Consider the following 16,828-nt stretch of genomic DNA (forward strand, 5'->3'; position numbering starts at 1 on the left):
TTCGAGATATCGCCATTAAGGTGGGCCAGGGGTGACTCTAGAATGTGTTTGTACGATATGGGTATCAAATGAAAGGTGGTAATGAGTATTTTAAAAGGGAATGGGCTTTAGTTCTATAGGTGAACGCCTTTTCGAGAAATCGCCATAAAGGTGCACATGGGGTGACTCTAGAATGTGTTTTTATGATATGGGAATCAAATGAAAGGTGTTACTGAGCATTTTAAGAGGGAGCGGGCATTAGGTCTATAGGTAGACGCCTTTTCGAGATGTCGCCATTAGGGTGGGCCAGGGGTGACCCTAGAATGTTTGTACGATATGGGTATCAAACAAAAGGTGTTACTGAGCATTTTAAAAGGGAGTGGGCATTAGGTCTATAGGTGGACGCCTTTTCGAAATATCGCCATTAGGGTGGGCCAGGGTTGACTCTAGAATGTGTTTGTACGATATGGGTATCAAGGCAGTGGGCCTTAAGTTGTTCTATAGGTGGACGCCTTTTCGAGAAATCGGCATAAAGCTGGACCAGGGGTGATTCTAGAATGTGTTTGTACGATATGGGTATCATATAAAAGATGTTAATGAGTATTTTAAAAGGGAGTGGGCCTTAGATCTATGGGTAGACGCCTTTTAGAGATTTCCCCATAAAGGTGGACCAGGGAAGACTCTAGAATGCGTTTGTACGATATGGGTATCAAAGTATTAATGAGGGTTTTAAATGGGAGTGGTGGTAGTTGTATATGTGAAGGCGTTTTCGAGATATCGACCAAAATGTGGACCAAGGTGACGCAGAACATCATCTGTCTGATACCGCTAATTTATTTATATATGTAATACCACGAAGAGTATTCCTGCCAAGATTCCAAGTTATATTTTGCGTCAATAAACCAATCCAATTGTCATATTTCAACCCTTTTTTCGTATTTGGTATAGAATTATGGCATTTTTTTCATTTTTCGTAATTTTCGATATCGAAAAAGTGGGCATGGTCATTGTCGGATTTCGGCCATTTTTTATACCAAGATAAAGTGATTTCAGATAAGTACGTGAACTAAGTTTAGTAAAGGTATGTCGATTTTTGCTCAAGTTGTCGTGCTAACGGCCGAGCGGAAGGACAGACGGTCGACTGTGTATAAAAACTGGTCGTGGTTTCCACCGATTTCGCCCTTTTTCACAGAAAAGTGTTTTTGTCATAGAATCTAAGCCCCTACCAAATCTCACAAGGACTGATAAATTCTTTTTCGACGTATGGCATTAAAAGTATCCTAGACAAATTAAATAAAAATGGGCGGAGCCACGCCTATTTTGAAATTTTCTTTTATTTTTGTATTCTGTTGCACCATATCATTACTGGAGTTGAATGTTGACATAATTTACTTATATACGGTAAAGATATAAACTTTTTTTTAAAAAGTGTACGTGGTCGTTCTCCGATTTTGCAAATTTTTTTTAAGCAGACATATAGTAATATGGGTAACGTTGCTGCCAAATTTCATCATGATATCTTCAACGACTACCAAATTACAGCTTGCAAAACTTTTAAATTACCTTCTTTTAAAAGTGGGCGGTGCCACGCCCATTGTCCAAAATTTTACTAATTGTCTATTCTGCGTCGTAAGTTCAACTCACCTACCAAGTTTCATCGCTTAATCCGTCTATGGTAATGAATTATCGCACTTTTTCGTATTTTCGAAATTTTCGATGTCGAAAAGTGGGCGTGGTTATAGTCCGATTTCGTTCATTTTTAATAGCAATCTGAGATGAGTGCCCAGGAAACTACATACCAAATTTCATCTAGATACCTTGAAATTTGTTCAAGTTATCGTGTTAACGAACGGACGGACGGACGGACATGGCTAAATGAATTTCTTTTTTCGCCCAGATCATTTTGATATATAGAAGTCTATATCTATCTCGCTTAGTTTATGCCGTTACAGATTACCGTTATGTGAACACAATTAATATACTCTGTGAGCTCTGCTCAGTTGAGAATAACAACCCAAGGGTCAGGATGATCCCTGAATGATATTTGAGCCAAAAACAAGACTTTGGTAGGATTGGTTCCCGGGCATCAGGGACATGGTGGTAGTTAGCAGGAAGACTACTTATAAGGGGTGCTATCTTAGCGTTCTATGGTCCAGAGATCTTCTGTGGACACACAAAGAGAAACCATAACTGGGAATCGAAGCAATGGAAGTGAGAATGCCATCCAAATTCCGATATACCCTAAGTTAAATATACTGGATTCACAAATTCAGCGCTTTTTTGAGCTGGATGATAAAAAGCTGGCTCAGGTTTCCTACGAATGCATTACTCTGAGAATACAGAGACTGTCCCATCTAAGCTTGACTCTTAGTGCCTTCATCATATGTAGTAAACAGACAGAAAGGGAACTTAAATACATGAAAAGCAAATGGCTGAAAGGCTAAGCACGATAGATTTAAATAAAATGCGCAGTACATTGGGGCCTAGTAATAATAAAAGTCGTACAGTATGTATTGTCTTCTGGCGTTACATACTTACTTACTTAATTGGCGCTTAACCGTCTAAACGGTTATGGCCGTCCAACAAGGCGCGCCAGTCGCTCCTTCGCTCCGCCAACCGGCGCCAATTGGTCACACCAAGGGAGTTTAAATCGTTTTCCACCTGGTCCTTCCAACGGAGTGGGGGCTGCCCTCTACCTCTGCTTCCATAGGCGGGTTCCGATAGAAACACTTTCTTGGCCGGAGCATCATCTTTCATTCGCATAACATGGCCTAGCCAGCGCAGCCGCTGCGTTTTAATTCGCTGGACTATGTTGATGTCTGCGTATAGCTCGTACAGCTCATCATTAAATCTTCTTCGGTACTCGCCATCGCCAACGCGTAGAGGTCCATAAATCTTTCGAAGAACTTTTCTCTCGAACACTCCCAAAGCCGCTTCATCTGCTGTTGTCATGGTCCATGCTTCTGCCCCATATAGCAGGACGGGTACGATAAGTGACTTGTAGAGTATGATTTTCGTTCGCCGAGAGAGGACTTTACTTTTCAATTGCCTACCTAGTCCAAAGTAGCATTTATTGGCAAGATTGATTCTTCGCTGGATTTCAGTGCTGATGTTGTTGCTAATGTTGATGCTGGTTCCCAAATAAACGAAGTCTTTTACTATTTCGAAATTATGGCTGCCAACAGTAGCGTGGTTGCCAAGGCGCATATGCGCTGACTCTTTGCTCGATGACAGCAGGTACTTCGTTTTGTCCTCATTCACCATCAAACCCATCTTTACCGCTTCTTTTTCCAGCTTGGAGTAAGCAGAACTAACAGCGCGGGTGTTTAGGCCGATGATATCAATGTCATCAGCATATGCCAGTAATTGCACGCTTTTATAGTATCTGGCGTTACATGCTTATAGGTAAATGTTGTTGGGGGTAGACAGTTAGTAAGTGCGGACTGCAGGATAAGTTACTGCAGCATGTATAAGTATTATGTGTTCGCTTGACTAAGGCGCCGGGTCTTAGGAGTGCCCCGATTTTCTAGCCCATTTTCATACTGGGGATTTCGGTTTGGTTACTGAAAAAACTTCTGGTAAACTATGGATTTATGCATTCTACGTAAGGTCCTTACAGGCCGGCCCGTTCAATCTACACAAATTCTTATACCACGGTCTGTGAGATATCCACGATAAAATCATTTTACGCACAGCCTCAATCGCACTTGGGTCTTCTTCCACAGCTGTCATCGCAATGAGGTAAGTTGAAGTTTTTAGACACCGTTTAATGAAGCTTTGGTTGTAGTGTTATGCACATTTCCTTATGGCTCACTTTCATACTTATAATCAGAAAGTATATCACAAATAGATATTCGCACCCCCTGTCCACATCTTTGCAGTTGAATATTTTTGTTTGATTAGTTCTTGCTTCATATGCACTTTTTGCTTTAAGTGCAAAAGTAGAAGCGCTTTTCCCTTGAATACAGAAGAGAGTATTTCAAAGAGTCAAATCTAAAAATAAATTATTTGCCACTTTAAAACTATGCACATATGCATAAAATTACTTGCAAGTGTGAGTAAATTTAATTTTTTTTTCACACTAATGATATTTTACATTTTTTACGCTGTTGATGTCATTCGTGTTGAGCGCACTAACGTATTTTCCGTGTGCGGATATAAGGTGGTTTCATAGAAGTTGAGTTCACCTACAGTCAGAAAATTTCAGCACAAAAACTTTAAATTCTTTAAAATCACACGAAGTCCCCATTGTCTCACCAAATGCTTCCCTTTCATTAAAACAGTTTAAAACCCCCTTTTTCTAAAGAACGTCGAAAAGGCGAAGTGTCGTTGACTCAAAAGCACTTTAGTGACGCTGACAAATTGCATGTATATATATATTTGTAATTATCTGGCCAATGAGACCTCTCTCATGTCGCCAACTCAATTGCTTGTTTTGCTTTCAATTTTGTTGTTATTGTTATGTACTTTATTGTTACCGAAAATTTGCGTTCGATCTTTGCTTTTCAGCTAGTATTTATAGGAGATTTGTGTGAACGTGCAACTGGTCCTAATCGCATAATTGTACGTACACACATCAATGACGGCAGAGCTTCGAATACAAACACAACTTTGGTTGTACTATGTATGTGTTTACATGGAGAATATCTAAGCATTGAAGTAAAAGTTACTTTACTGAATCTTTGTCAGCGCGCTCACATAACCTTTATGTGAACGTCGAGTAGTTTTCTGATGCTCTACAAAGCTCTAGAGTGCACCAATAATATACCTATACACATCCATACCTACACATTCATTCGTTGTTTGTCAAAATGTCCGAAAGTGTTCATGTCACTCACGAGCATTACCTCTTTCAATAGCTTACAACTCTATTTTTCCACTCAGACGAAAATTGCGTTGGTTATATTTTTGAACCGTTCGTATTTGAAAATTTTGGCAGATATTAGAGTGCGCTTTATTTGAGCGGTGACAGCTTTAAGATTAAGGCCCTACTTGCAATTTCCCATCCAGGTTTAAATATATTATTGATCATGTTCGAATCCTTTCGGTGTCATTCGCGCTACTAAAATTGTCACAAATGCTCTTTTACTCTGTTCACAAATTATTCCTGAGAAAGTATATGTCAAAATTCAGATGTAACCTGAAGTCCATTTGACTTGCTCCTAGCTGCCGTTGAGCTACATGGTTTACCGACAGTGTTCATTGTACATTAGTAAGCGATCAAATATGAATACAATTAAATTGTTCTAAAATAATCGGTAGCAATCCCGAAACCATCACGAAATGGAAAGGGTGACAAAAAGCCAACGGCCATAACGGACAATAATTTTTTTTGCTATTCTGCGTATTGAAATTTTGTTTTCGGTGTATTTTTGTTCGGTCCAGAGAAATGAAGAAGTTTTTTTTCTATTTCCAGATAAGTTGCTCCTCTTCCTTCATTTCGGACCCATTCTAGAGAAAAACCTGGCACAACGAGGTCCTATTTGAGATAAGAAGAGAGCTAGAGAAAATTGCGCCATTTTTCATTCCATATTCTCGTATGGTGTACTCCTTTTCTCAATTCTGTTTTTATTTCACATGGAAGTTCTTTCTTTTTCTGCTGATCTTAAATTGCGGCATATGATATTGGTCTTTGCCAAGAAACGGTCATGAGGAAAAACTGAAATTTCCTAAATGGCCATAAAGGATAGTTATGAAATTATGAAAAAAAAGACAAACGTCCATGTGGAATCACCAGGTGAAGTAAATAAAAAAAGACAGAACATGTACGCTATCTGAAATGGTAGGGATGTATTTTCAACGGTCAAAAGGGGTACAATTTTTGCCCGCTTTTAAAAAATAGGAGTAGAAAAAGAAAAGGCTTTCCACGAAAGCCATTACAGAAACTGTTCTTTCTTTTTCAGCATATCAGTGCCACCTAACGCCAAAAGGAGATACACAGGGCCACTACGAACTTATGTATAATACTTTTGGCGTAGAATAAAATAAAACAAGTAAGGAAGGTTAAGTTCGGGTGCAACCGAACATTACATACTCAGTTGAGAGCTCTACGGTGACAACATAAGGAAAAATAACCATGTAGGAAAATGAACCGAGGGAAACCCTGGAATGTGTTTTTATGACATGTGTATCAAACGAAAGCCATTAAAGAGTATTTTATGAGGGAGTGGGCCATAGTTCTATAGGTGGACGCCATTTAGGGATATAGCCATAAAGGTGGATCAGGGTTGACTCTAGAATGCGTTTGTACGTTATGGGTATCAAATGAAAGGTGTTAATGAGTATTTTAAAAGGGAGTAATCCTTAGTTCCATAGGTGGACGCCGTTTCGAGATATCGCCACAAAGTTGGACCAGAGGTGACCCTAGAATTTGTTTGTACAATATAGGCATCAAACGAAAGGTGTTAATGAGTATTTTAAAATGTAGTGGGCCTTAGTTCTATAGGTGGGGGTGACTCTAGAATTCGTTTGTGCAATATGGGTATCAAACGAAAGGAGTTAATGAGTATTTTAAAAGGGAGTGGGCCTTAGTTTTATAGGTGGACGCCTTTTCGAGGTATCTCAATAAAGGTGGACCAGGGTGACTCTAGACTTTGTTTGTACGATATGGGTATCAAATGAAAGGTTCTAATGAATATTTTTAAAAGGGAGTGGGCCTTCGTTCTATAGGTGTTCGCCTTTTCGAGATATCGCCATAAAGGTTGACCAGGGGTGACTTTAGAATATGTTTGTACGATATGGGTATCAAATGAAAGGTGTTAATGAGTATTTTAAAAGGGCGTGGGGCTTAGTTCTATAGGTGAAAGCCTTTTCGAGATATCGCCATAAAGGTGGACCAGGGGTGACTCTAGAATGGGTTTGTACGATATGGGTATCAAATTAAAGGTATTAATCAGTGTTTTAAAAGGGAGTGGCCCTTAGCTGTATATGTGAAGGCGTTTTCGAGATATCGATGAAAATATGGCTCAGGGTGACCCAGAACATCATCTGTCGGGAAGAGTATTCCGGCCAAGATTCCAAGGGCTTTTGATTTCGCCCTGCAGAACTTTTTCATTTTCTTCTACTTAATATGGTAGGTGTCATACCCATTTCAGAAAGTTTTTTCTAAAGTTATATTTTGCGTCAACAAACGAATCCAATTACCATGTTTCATTTCTTTTTTCATATTTGGTATAGAATTATGAAATTTTTTTCATTTTTCGTAATTTTCGATATCGGAAAAGTGGGCGTGGTCATAGTCGGATTTCGGCCATTTTTTATACCAAGGTAAGGTGAGTTCAGATAAGTACGTGAACTAAGTTTAGTAAAGATATAACGATTTTTGTTCAAGTTATCGTGTTAGCGGCCATGCGGAAGGACAGACGGACGACTGTGTATAAAAACTGGGCGTGGCATCAACCGATTTCGCCCATTTTCACAGAAAACAATTAACGTCATAAAATCTATGCCCCTACAAAATTTCAAAAGCATTGGTTAATTTTTGTTCGACTTTTGGCGTTAAAAGTATCCTAGACAAATTAAATGAAAATGGGCGGAGCCACGCCCATTTTGAAATTTTCTTTTATTTTTGTATTTTGTTGCACCATATCATTACTGGAGTTGAATGTTGACATAATTTACTTATATACTGTAAAGATATTAAATTTTTTGTTAAAATTTTACTTAAAAAAAATTTTTTTTTAAAAGTGGGCGTGGTCCTTCTCCGATTTTGCTAATTTTTATTGAACGTACATATAGTAATAGGAGTAACGTTCCTGCCGAATTTCATCATGATACCTTCAACGACTGCCAAATTACAGCTTGCAAAAGTTTTAAATTACCTTCTTTAAAAGTTGGCGGTGCCACGCCCATTGTCCAAAATTTTACTAATTTTCTATTCTGCGTCATAAGTTCAACTCATCTACCAAGTTTCGTCGCTTTAGCTGTCTTTTGTAATGAATTATCGCACTTTTTCGGTTTTTCGAAATTTTCGGTATCGAAAAAGTGGGCGTGGTTATAGTCCGATATCGTTCATTTTAAATAGCTATCTGAGATGAGTGCTCAGGAAACTACATACCAAATTTCATCAAGATACCTCAAAATTTACTCAAGTTATCGTGTTAACGGACGGACGGACGGACGGACGGACGGACATGGCTCAATCAAATTTTTTTTCGATCCTGATTATTTTGATATATGGAAGTCTATATCTATCTCGATTCCTTTATATATGTACAACCAACCGTTATCCAATCAAACTTAATATACTCTGTGAGCTCTGCTCAACTGAGTATAAAAACATGAACTGTGTTTAGTTGAACTGTAATAACTTTGCGCACCTAAATGGCTTTAGGATTTAAAGAAAAGTATTACAGTCGCACTTGAAATTGATGGTTATACTTTAAAAAGGGTTTCTAACGCTAAAAATCCATTGTTATTTCCATCTGTTCTGTTGATTTCGTTTATAGTCGGAAGTAAAATATATGCCCTTCTAATATATCTTACAAACTTGATCAGAAGATCCCCCCTCTCTTGACAGTTGAATTCATGCTGTTTTACTAATGTTACTAAGTTATTATTTACTAAACTATGACAGGGGATATAATATCCTGGGGACAGTCGGCCTAGTACCAGAAGATGCTGATCCGATCGAGCCGGATTCCTTTATTCTAAATTACAATCCATAACTGTAACATTCCTCTTATCTTAGTGGTCTAATTTTTAGGGCGAAACAACAACAGTGAGATAAAATTTTTTGTAACTGTATTTAGAAATCCATTATTTCAGCGAAGTTTTTTCCTAAATAAGGTGTACAACGACATGTTTGGTGTTCTCGATGCAGGAACGACAAAAACATTTCTTGAAAATCTTCAGCAGCGCTGCACAGTCGACAACCCTTGTTTGATATGCCGTGAATACAAATAGTTTGTTTTAACAAAGACCTATTTAAATTTTTTTGGAACAAATTTAACATACATATATAATGGAAACATCAACAATATAAAGGTAATAGTTTAGCACGGCCTTACTTATGGAAGCCAACACCAAAATTACCCTAATGATGAATCTCTGTAATTAAATCCAGTTAAGGTCCATTGATATTCACCTACTGATTTATGTGAAAAAATGTACTAAAACTACTATATTTTGCTCCTGAAAAATGCAAAAACCAATAATTTTTCGCGGACAACATTGGTGAAAAATTTTCAGATATCCGAATGACAGAATAATGAAAAATTTAGAGCGAGACAATTGGCGGTTTCCTTCACCTGGTTATTCCACCATGGTGATTGTACTCAATTCATTTTGAATGAAAAATTTTCAAATACTTGCATATGTATGTATAAAATTTGAATCTCTGTTCTGAAAATGCTTTGTTTGCTGAACACTTTAGGAACGGGCTCAAATTTTCCATCATATCGAAGTCATAAAAGACTAATAAAATATCATTTTTCTGAGGCTCATATTTTTCACATATTTCGGACTCATGTAGGGTTACTAAATTATAAGCTCTTCGACAATATTTGAGGGGTACCAACGGGCATTTTTTTAACATCCAAAATTTATTCAGATAATAGGAAAGTTACGCTCATAAGAGACATACATTTTTTGGCTGTGTGCCGCTTCAGAGAAAAATAATCGAACCACCCTAATGTATGCAAACTTATATGTGAATATGTTAGGTGACTTTTGGAGCTTAGCAAAATTATATGCTTCATAAGGCATGAATCCTCTCATTACACACACACTTATGTCATAAGACACACCAAGCTTATTAACTTTCCCGCACACGTCTTGCCTAACACGATAACTTGAATAGATTTTTTTTGTGTTTGCGAATTTTCTTTGCTTTTGGTTTATACACTCAATTTGGCTATATGTACTTCTGTGTTTGGCTTCATGCCACATTTACACAAACATAAGGGAAAACTCTAAAAAATCCGACCAAAGACCTTTCAAAACAATTACAGCATTAGTGACGTATGTACGTGTGTACGTAAGAACATATGGAAACACATATGACCCTATATAGGGTTATGCTCGACTAGCTTCATCTATTGTGCTAAAACCCATTGACGCATGGACGGACAGGCTCAAGCAGCAAATTGAATTTCCTCGATTGAATTTTTGGTAACATTCAATAGCGTCTAGAAATGTGAGCATTCAGTAAGTACGCAAGTATGTGATACCATTGCATGTCCATATACATACGAGTACATACCTACATACATGGCTTTCCCTATAGCAGTTTTTGTAGGCTGCCTTTCCTAATGATTATATGTTGCCAGTATAATAATTGGAATTGTATTCCGGTATGTGAATATCACATTTTGAATATTTTCAAGAACCATTCATTGTGATTTTTTTTAAGTCAATATTGGTTTTTGGCCTTTCATTTTCAGGTTTGTGTTTCTGAGCTTTTGGTGAATACCTAAATGTGTGTGCTGGTTTGCGTGTTTTGTATTGGCAAATTTTACTATGGATTTAAGCAGCAAGTAAAAGAAGGAAACCCGCTGTCTCCTTGAGAGATTACTTTTATAGACAGAGCTTTTTAAAGCACTAAACTTGGCGCATTCTTAGCATTGGAGCACCAACTTACACCGGGTTACGGGTTGGGGCTCATATTCTGAGTTCTCAGTGCGAGGATTTTATTCTTTTGGCATATACATCTTTAATTCACAATAATCGATTGGTTTTAGGCAAATACTTTTGATCTTGAATTCCGTAACTATTTTCGCACATTTTGGTTGCACCGATTCGTTTCTTCTTTTGTTCATAACGTTTCGCTACTCGAAACTCTTGCTACGTTTGTCACAATTTCTTTAAAATTAATCACCATGGACTTCATTACATTTTACCAACAGAAAGCGCTCGCCCATTACCTCGGATCCTGCAGCACATTATCACCAGAAACGATTGAAAAATTCGTTTTTTGCATCGGTGGATTGTATAGAAACTTTTCTTCAGCTGTGAAATTTCTCCTTCACAGAAATCATAAGGGACTGGACGGGCAGCAAATAAACTGTCAGCGTAGGATGCATGGTCGATGCACTTTGCATTTCTGATGTAAATGAAAGAGTGACCCTCATATTTCATGTATTCTGTTAGTCTTTTCTGGTAGGGCATAAGAGGACACTTGCGAATTGAATGTGATTGCAAGTCATAACTTTAGGATCCCCAGGCCCATTTTCTTCTGGTTGTCGATTGATGGTCCTTGAGTCAGTTTAGAGAATGTTGTTATTTTTTGTCATCATCCCCATTTCTCAATTAATCAGGTTTTTGGTCCTTTAATAAACAGACATTTTGTTAAATTTATCGCATTTGGTTAATTCAATTTATTTCTTTGTCAGGAGATTTGTTCAGTCATTTCAACATAAGAGAAACTGTTGGTCTCAAGTTAATAATATTCCACTTAAATGAAATATTTAGAATCAATAAAACTCATTTTTCTGTTAAAATAACTGCTTTAGTTGGTCATTTTAACAGCTGTTAATATTAAAGAAATACATCAGCCTATTTTAAAGATAAACTTACGCTCACGGCTGTGACTACGCTGCTCTTAGATCATGGTGCCACAGAAATATTTGTATATCTACAACATACAATATTCTAATCTGTATTTGTTACAGTTTTCATTTGTATTCTTAGGGTTAAAGTAATAATTGAAAAGTTATCAGAATTGTGGCTTACGATTGTTGAGATTCTTTTTGTTGATTTGGCTGATGACGGTCAACTCAGTGCCAACTTTGAAAATGATTGAATTCTGCGAAATTTTGTTTACTTTTTTCTTTCAGCATACATAAAGACTTGGCTAGAATAACATTACAGAATGTATATTACTCCAAATTTATTTATGAAACAAACAAATTTAGAATTTGATATGACGAGAAAGGTGAAAATAAAAACTTCGTTCACCAAGAATCAAATTACAATTTTCGCTTTCATTTTTAAGCGCCACAAAATGTTATTCGATCGGAATTTGATTAAGGGATTTACTGTACGAAACATAATTCATTTTGTTTTTGATCTACTTTAGATCTAAATAAAAAAGGTTCTTATATCAAAGTTAAAAAAAGGTTGTTTGCTTGCTTCATTTGATACGCATCTAAATACTTACTAAAAAAAAATAGATATATATATTAACCTGGGTCGATTTGTATGCACGAAAGTTATCCGATATCGCGCCATCGATTTTCGATAGGATTTGGGCTCAGGAAAAAAGTTCCACTACGCATACCCAAAAAAATAATTTTCGAGCCAGCGAATTTTTTTTGTTTTTGTAAATTTTTTTTTAGTTTTTTCGTTTTTGATTTATAAGGTTTTTTTCATGACGGGTGTAATCGAACATTAAATACTCAGCTGAGAGCTTTGGAGACAAAATAAGGGAAAATCAACATGCAGGAAAATTAACCTAGGGTAACCCAGGAATTTGTTTGTATGACATGGGTATCAAATGGAAGATATTAAAGCGTATTTTAAAAGGCAGTGAGCCATAGTTTATAGGTTCAGGATATCGCGACAAAGTGACTCTAGAATGCGTTTGTACGATATGGGTATCAAATGAGGTATTTTAAAAAGGGAGTGGGCCTTATTTCTATAGGTGGACGTCATTTCTGGATATCGCCATAAAGGTGGACCAGGGGTGACTCTAGAATGTGCTTGTACGATATGGGCATTAAATGAAAGGTGTTAACGAGTATCTTAAAAGGGAGTGGGCCTTAGTTCTATAGGTGGACGCCTTTTTAAGATAGCGCCATAAAAGTGGATCAGGGGTGACTCTAGAATGCGTTTGTACGATATGGGTATCAAATTAAAGGTATTAATGAGGGGTTTAAGAGGGAGTGGCCCTTAGTTTATATGTTTAGGCGTTTTCGAGATATCGACAAATGTGGACCAGGGTGACCCAGAACATCATCTGTCGGGTACCGCTAATTTATTTATATATGTAATACTACGAACAGTATTCCTGCCAAGATTCCAAGGGCTTTTGATTTTGCCCTGCAAAACTTTTTCTTTTTTTCTACTTAATATGGTAGGTGTCACACCCATTTTACAAAGTTTTTTCTAAAGTTATATTTTGCGTCAACAAACCAATCCAATTACCATGTTTCATCCCTTTTTTCGTATTTGGTATAGAACTATGGCATTTTTTTCATTTTTCGTAATTTTCGATATCGAAAAAGTGGTCGTGGTCACAGTCGAATTTCCGCTATTTTTTATACCAAGATAAAGTGAGTTCAGATAAGTACGTGAACTGAGTTTAGTAAATATATATCGATTTTTCTCAAGTTATCATGTTAACGGCCGAACGGAAGGACAGACGGCTGACTGTGTATAAAAACTGGGCGTGGCTTTAACCGAGTTCGCCCATTTTCATAGAAAAAGTTGTCGTCATAGAATCTTTGCCCCCACCAAATTTCAAAAGGATTGGTAAATTTTTGGTTCCACTTATGGCGTTAAAAGTAGTCTAGACAAATTTAATGCAAAAGGGCGGAGCCACGCCCATTTTGACATTTTCTTTTATTTTTGTATTTTGTTGCGCCATATCATTACTGGAGTTTAATTTTAATATAATTTACTTATATACTGTAAAGATATAAAAATGTTTGTTAAAATTTGACTTTTAAAAAATTTTTTTTCAAAAAGGGACGTGTTCGTCATCCGATTTTGCTAGTTTTTATTTAGCTCACATATAGTAATAGTAGTAATGTTCCTGCTAAACTTCATCATGATATCTTCAACGACTGCAAATTACAGCTTGCAAAACTACTAAATTACCTTCTTTTAAAAGTGGCGGTGCCCCGCCCATTGTCCAAAATTTTACTAATTTTCTATTCTGCATCATAAGTTCTACTCGCCTACCAACTTTCATCGCTTTATCCGTCTTTGGTAATGAATTATTGCAGTTTTTCGGTTTTTTGAAATTTTCGGTATCGAAAAAGTGGGCGTGGTTGTAGTCCGATTTCGTTTATTTTAAATAGTGACCTGAGATGAGTGCCCAGGAACATACATACCAAATTTCATAAAGATACCTAAAGATATACTGAATTTATCGTGTTAACGGACAGACGGACGGACGGACGGGCGGACGGACATGGCTCAATCAAATTTTTTTTCGATACTGATGATTTTGATATACGGATGTCCATATCTATCTCGATTCCCTTATACCTGTTTAACCACCCGTTATCCAATCAAAGTTAATATACTCTGTGTGCAAAGCACGCTGACTATAAAAACACCAAAAAAAAAAAAAAATTCGCAGGCTCGAAATTTTTTTTTTTGTGTATGCGTAGTGGAACTTTTTTTCTGAGCCCAAATCCTATCGAAAAATCGATGGCGCGATATCGGTTAATAAATAGACCCAGTCTAATATATATATTTATCCACTACGTTGCCTATGAAACTGAGCAGAAAATTTAATTGCTTTTCACGGTTCTCCTCCTCCTTTTTTATCCGCACTCTAATTACAAGCAGGTGAAAAGAAGCATAGTTTGAACTTATCAAACTTCAAAATTTTTACACGAGTTAGTTTTAATTTGAAGTCTCGTCTACTTGTGCTTCTCACTGCCAGTTTGCAGCTTTACGAGGGCAACTCAAAGGCGCTAGAAACTTAGCTATAATTCAGTCATTGAAATTATCTACTTGTCGGTTTGGACGAAGTTTTTGCATTTGAAGCGGCCAATTTGCTCCACAATATGCCAAACGTTAGCGAAGTGTAAAAGTTGTAAAATCTTGTAGAGAACAACTGAACTGAAGCTAAAAGATAGAAGAAGTTACGTACTCCAAAATTTAGGTAGACGCGGTCATTGCGCTACTTAGCTGTAATAGGCACCGCTTTTGCGCTGCTAATTTTGTCAATTTCGAATTTTAACTTTTCTTTTGATGAAAAGTTCTTAGTTAAAACTTTTTTGCAAGTTCTTTTTTTTCATTGTCTTTTACGTATTTCGGGTAAAAAAGTTTTTCCTATAAATTAAACGCAATTTGCGTGAGCGACAGTGTAATTGGTTGGCAGGCAGCAAAGTTAGAGAGATAAATTTTACTATGTACCTACGTACATAGTCGGAGTGTGAATGTAAACCGATTGCGGTTGGGTTGCATGCACAGCAGATGCTTTGACTGTTATTAGCCAGTCGATGCTTGAAATGGGTACTTGACTGTAAATGCGTGCGCATGAAATGTATCAAGTCAACTAGCTCTAGATAGTTCGTACTGAAACAAAAGTTTACTTTTGCAGCGCGAAATATGTTCTTTTTTTGTAAGCTAATTTCAACTAAACTTTAGTTTTTCCTCTTCTAGCTTTATTTTTCAAATTGGTTTTCTTACTTTTTGCAAATGGTTTGGTAATTAAATAAAATATATACCTATATGCAAAATTTGTTCGCAAATAAATAAGTTAGACTAATATACCCAGCAGGATTTGTTCTACCCGAAAATTTTTTCGCCTTTATTCAAAAAGTGGGACTCTCTTATCCTCCTCACTTTCTTACCATTTTATTCTACTTTATCTTTTATTGTCTTCTTATCCTTGTTCATCCCCTATTCTATTTATTTCCTTCCACTCTCACTCTCACCTCCCTTCCCCACACTCACTTCCACTACCATTACCATTTCCGTTCCGACTCTTACTGCCATTCCCATTCCAAATGTCTATACCACTGTCACCATCTACCATTCCCACTACCACACTCACTTTCACTATCATTACTATTCCCGTTCCCACTATCATACACTCCCACTCCTACTACCACTCCCGTTCCTACTCTCGCGTCCACATTTCCCCAGGATTTATGAGATCATTAGCGACGTGGGCGGTCTTTTGTTGGATATAAATAAGGAACTATCATCTTCTGATAGTAGCCTGACTGGATTTTAGCCTTTTCTTTCGGAAGGCCTGTACCTCCGTCGAGTAGGTATAAATAAGTATGATAATAATTTTTCTAAAATTATAATTCTATTTCTTCCAAGATATTTTTAATAATATCGTTTTTCAGCAAACGGAAAAAATTGATAACCTCCTGAATATGTACCAATGCATATTTTTTTTACGAAGTCTTTCATTGCTGAGTAGCGGAAATGTCAGTAAATTAAGCAAAGAGTTGGTACGTATTGAATTGAGAACCCAGGAGGTACTCAAAAATTTGATATTTTTGTCTTAGCTAGTTATTAAGGTGTGCGATATGTCTTTCTTGCTTTGCTCATAGCTTTCCTCTGTCTTTTATTCCACGTCCTTAGTAGATAATAACTGTAAAAAATTGTGCTTAGCAGAAGCTTAGCAGAATGTTGGAGGTTTTACCAATTACACTCTTTTTCGTTTATATACTATTAATCCACCTTAAAAATTAGGCGGGTTATGCTGCAATCAATGCTTAGTATTACAAGAGCCCTGAAAACAACGCCGACGGCTGCATTGCATACGCCACTCCCTTGTAGACCTGGCACAGAACAAAGCGTTACCAACTACAGCTAGGCTCAGTTCTTCAATACAGCTTGGGTGCAGATAATACTGTAACAGAAGTATAGCGTCACCAATTACATTCCGAACAGAATGCCTGATTCCGTATCTGCGCTCTATAGCTCTTAGAATAAAGGTTGATGGTTGGCGGAACGGTACCCAAATATCGCACTAGGTGATCACACGTATTCACCGATGATTCCAAAGATGTGGAAGGAGTGAGGTCTTCGATGTACTATCCTGATTTGAAAATAAACAGATCCAACAAGCTGTCAGATCACTGTAGCATTTTTCAGGCGGAAATAGAAGCCGTAACCAAAGCAATGAAACAACATAGCACAGCATCCTAAAGTGTGTAAGAGTGCAAGCAATCGCTCAAAAAATCGGGATAGGTGGCAAGAATGGTGGGAAGAA

This window comes from Eurosta solidaginis, chromosome 4 (assembly GCF_040869045.1).
Source record: "Eurosta solidaginis isolate ZX-2024a chromosome 4, ASM4086904v1, whole genome shotgun sequence".
NCBI lineage: Eukaryota > Metazoa > Arthropoda > Insecta > Diptera > Tephritidae > Eurosta > Eurosta solidaginis.